A 5274-nucleotide genomic window follows, 5' to 3' on the forward strand; every position below is an offset into this window, starting at 1 on the left:
CCCCCCCCACCTTGATATTAGGAACAATATCACCAAGGGGGTTATACTTCCTGCGATATTGGGAATAATAGTATCCTTTCTCTTCCTGGATATTATGAACGATATCATAAAATTGGTGTGCACCTCATGTGATATTGGGTGTAATATCATCCTCTACCTAGCAGGATATTAAAAGTAACAAACTTCTAGAAAATTACCAATGATATCACAAGGTGTACATGCCCTGTGACATTATAAGTAATAAAATCCAAGGATATTACAAATAATATCCCAGGGAGTACAACTCCTGTGACATTGGGAGTAACATCACTCTAGGATATTACAAATAATATCACAGGGTGTACACCCATTGCGACATTAGGAGTAACATCTCCCTAGGATATGACCAGTTATATCACAGGGTATACACCCTCTGTAACATTAGGAGTAACATCAACCTAGGATATTAAGAATAATATTACAGAATGTACACCAACTGTGACATTAGGGGTGACATCAACCTAGGATATTATGAACAATATCACAGGGTGTACACCCCCTGTGACATTAGGAGTAACATTCCCTTAGGACATTATGAATAATATCACAGGGTGTACACTCCCTGTGAAATAAAAGTAACATCCCCCTAGGAAGTTACAATTAATATCACATGATGGACACCCCCTGTGACATTAGGAGTAACATTCCCCTAGGATATTACAAATAATATCACAGGGTGTACACACACTGTGACATTAGGCATAATATCCCCTAGGATATTACTGATAATATCACAGGTTGTACATCCACTGTGATATCTGGAGTAATATCTCCCTAGGATATTATGAATAATAGCACAGTTTATACACACAGGCTGTACAACCACTGTGACATTAGGAGTAACCCCCCCCCCAAGTATTATGAATATTATCACAGGGTGTACACATATGGTGTACGTCGACTGTGACTTTAGAAGTAACGTTCCCCTATAACACACATGGTGTACACTTACTGTGAGATTAGGAGTAACATCCCACCAGGATGTTACAAATAATACCACAGGGTGATCACACATGTGTACACCAACTGTGACATTGGAGTAACATCCCCTTAGGATATTACAAATAATATCACAGGGTATACAAACATGGTGTACACCCACTGTGACATTAGGAGTAACATTTTCCTAGAATATTATGAATAATATCACAGGGTGTATACACCTGGTGTACACCCACTGTGACATTAGGTATAACATCCCCCTAGGATATTACAAATAATATCAGAGGGTGTACATTCACTGTGACATTACATGTAGCATCTCAAACAAAGCCACCAGGAAATTCAAACTTGGTGGAGAGCATTGCAGCTCAGCAAAGTCGCTGCACCCAGACTGCCTCTCTAGGTGTCTTCCTCTCTGGGCAGGGCATTTCTGAAAAAAAAGCAGCAGCCCCAGTCAGGCACTTATAGATAAAAGCCCCACCTCCCTGGGACAAAGCAGGGTGTCATGGCTCATGCCTGTAATTTCAGCACATCAGGAAGCTGAGGTGGGTGGACCACCTGAGGTCAGGAGTTCGAGACCAGCCTGGCCAACATGGTGAAACCCTGTCTCTACTAAAAATACAAAAATTAGCCAGGCGTGGTGGCATGCTCCTGTATTCCCAGCTACTCGGGAGGCTGAGGCCAGAGAATCACTTAGAACCTGGGAGGCGGAGGTTGCAGTCAGCCGAGATCGTGCCACTGCACTCTAGTCTGGGTGACAGAGCGAGACTCTGTCTCAAAAACAAACAAACAACAAGCAAACAAAACTATCTTAACCTCCTCCTGTATCCTAACCTTGAAAGCATCAGAAATGAATTTACTAAACTTTTTTTTTTTTTTTTTTGAGACAGTCTTGCTCTATCACCCACGCTGGAGTGCAGCGGCGTGATCTCGGCTCACTGCAACCTCTGCCTCCAAGATTGCAGTGATTCTTGTGCCTCAGCCACCCGAGTATCTGGGAATACAGGTGTATGCCACACCTGGCTAAGTTTTGTATTTTTAGTAGAGATGTGTTCTCGCCATGTTTGCCAGGCTTGTCTTGAAGCCTGCCTCAGCCTCCATAAATTCTGGGATTACAGGTTTGAGCTTCCATGCCTGGAATACTAAACACTTTTCAAATTGAATACTAATATATAGTCATGAGGAACTCAATATTTAAGTCATGCTCCTCCGTGTATCCTTAGCAATGTTCAAAATATCTCTCAGTTCAGATCAGGAAACACTTACTGAGCACTCACTACATGTCGGATACTATGCTAGGCACTAGAGATAGAAGAGAGAAATAAAAGATTAAAATAGGGAGGTAGGTCCCAAAGAGCTTATATATTTGTGGATAAGATGGCATATAATACCATAATAAAAATGACATGGATATACATTGGGTATTTTACAAGTACAGAGTAGTACTTAGTCCAACTCTGGATTAATGTATGTATTCCAGATGAAAATGACACCTTGAAGGATGAGTAAGTTAGCCAACAAAAGAAATATGTGTGTCTCTATTCAATTAAAGTGAAAGAAGGACACAAAAAGTTAAAAAGTTATATGTTTATTAAAGTATAAAATATAAGATTGAGAGTGAGGTTAAAAGGCAAACTATGTCAGGACATAAAGATATTTATGTGCTATCCTAAGGAGCTTAAATTAAATTATCTCAAAGTTAATGGGAAGTCTCTAAGTGTTTCAAGGACTAGAGCCATAGGAAGACCAGGTGTATGTCGTAGAGAGACCCCTTTGGTTGTCATTTAGAAAACTGGTTATGAGATAGGAGCAATACTGAAGTAAGAGAAAACAGTAAGCAACTGAAATTCTGTAGACAAATGATTAAGGCCTCAACTTGGTTAGTAAAGAGTAATTATGGAGAAGAATAAGAAGGGAGTATATGCTAGAACATTTAGAAGATAAAATTAGCATGACTTGGTGACGGATCAGATAAAAGATATGTAGAAGAGGGTTAAGTCAAGAATGATTTCCATTTTCCAGGAGAAGATGAGACCACCAACTAGAAGAATCAGTGTGGAAGGTGTGGAGTTAATGGATTCTGTTTTTTTTATACTGAATTTGAGTACTGTGAAACGCAGGTGTCCCAGCATATTTAGAATTACATGTCTGAATCACAGTGTAGAAGTTATAACTGAAGACAAACGTATATAGCTGGAAGATAGAAACATCAGAAAGAATCACATAACCCAATAGCTGTGTGTGACAAGAGAAAAGCAATGGGCTACGTATTGAAGTCTGAGGATGATCAAAGACAGGGGAGCAGATAAGGGAGTCTCTACCTGTCATAAAGATAAGATGGCAAGAGAAGTTTCAAGACCTGATTGTATCAATAGGTATGAGAGGCCAACACTGTCCAACACCATAAGACAAGCATTGCTTTAAGAGTAGTGTTTTAGTAATGTTCTTCTGTGTTGTACCTTGTCATCACATAGTACTTTCTCATTAATGTCTTTTTGAAAAGGACGGGGGCCAGTTCTTAAGCCACTAAACGTGCTCTAAACCATAATACATCACAGGATGGAGGAGGTACATGAGCATTTGTTCATAACCACGACCTTCCACATCATGCTGAGAAGGCAGGGAGCAGGCCTATGGAGGTGCACTTACCAAAGGGGCTATACCAGCTGAGTGTTAATGGGACGCCACAGATGGTGAGCTGTGTGTGCCAAGTGAAAGCTCTGCAGACAAATTTTAAGCAAATTGATGCTCTTCTGTACCATCATTTGGACTATACCTGGGAGTACTTTGATATTTGCCTTGGTGTATATTTGATGTGGGTTTTTAATGTATTTTAGAGTAAACCCTGCACATCTTTATCCTTTTCTGTTCCCTAAAGGGATGTTATTTGTGAATCTTATTAAAAATTAATGGAATCTACTTTCCATACACTGTCTGTCACAGATGAAGAATGATCTGTGTTGATAAGTATAATCCATTCATTGATTTCTGAACCCAGATATGCTGGAAAGCATCTCAAATCATGTGATAGAGCTGCACAAAACTCAATGATTTATCTAAATGATGTACAAAATTTCATGGTTCATAAAAGCTCCCTGGTGGCTATAAATTCAGAGAATTCTATTGCTCTCCGGAAGGGGGAAAATATAATAGCCCCTGAATTCAGCACCAATGAATATAGTACTAAACGTACTTTCTTTTCACTCAAGCCACATGCGTTAGACCAAAACAACGCAAGTTAGCATCCTAGCAATGATGGATATAAAACTTGAAAGAAGGCAGCTAAACTGAGAATTAACTGGGAAAACCTTGCTAACATGACAGAACCCTTGTGGCAGCAGACCATTGTTAGAAGCATTCAAGTTCAATTTATATGTTGCAAAAAACCAAACAAATGGGGGGAAAAAAGACCCACTCACTACCAAAACTAGAAACACAATAAAAGCTCTATGGAACATAGGCCTACAGTTCTGGGTTACCTTCTCCATCACACAAACACCACAAAGAGTTTTGATAAGAATATTATCTTCTATCTACTTTAATATGTTCCCAGAAGGTCACAGAAAAGCTAGACAGGAGAATAATAAAGAAGTATAGACTCTAAGAAGCATTAGGTAAGTTATTTATCTTCTGTAACCTCAATTTCCTCACTGTAAAATGGAAATATTCTCTAGTGTTGTTGGGAAAACAGCTCTCACATAGTGCTTGGCACATGTAAAAGTGATGATTAAGGGTGATTATTATTATCGTTATTAGAGGGTTTGCACTGATATTCATCACTACTTGTAAATTAATTTTGCTGTCTACTAGCAGGTGACACATAAAGAATTTGAGTGAAAAATATTAAGAGAGGGCAAGATGGCCGAATAGGAACAGCTCCAGTCTCCATCTCCCAGCGCGAGCGACACAGAAGACCGGTGATTTCTGCATTTTCAACTGAGGTACTGGGGTCATCTCACTCGGGAGTGCCGGACAATCCGTGCAGGTCAGCTGCTGCAGCCTGACCAGCGAGAGCTGAAGCAGGGCGAGGCATCGCCTCACCTGGGAAGCGCGAGGGGGAAGGGAGTCCCTTTTCCTAGCCAGGGGAACTGAGACACACAACACCTGGAAAATCGGGTAACTCCCACCCCAATACTGCGCTATAACACCGGCACACCGGAGAATATTTCCCACACCTGGCCGGGAGGGTCCCACGCCCACGGAGCCTCCCTCCTTGCTAACACAGCAGTCTGCCGCAATCTAACCGCAAGGCAGCAGCGAGGCTGGGGGAGGGGCGGCCGCCATCGCTGAGGC

Source organism: Piliocolobus tephrosceles, chromosome 10 (genome assembly GCF_002776525.5).
Source record: "Piliocolobus tephrosceles isolate RC106 chromosome 10, ASM277652v3, whole genome shotgun sequence".
NCBI classification, from domain to species: domain Eukaryota; kingdom Metazoa; phylum Chordata; class Mammalia; order Primates; family Cercopithecidae; genus Piliocolobus; species Piliocolobus tephrosceles.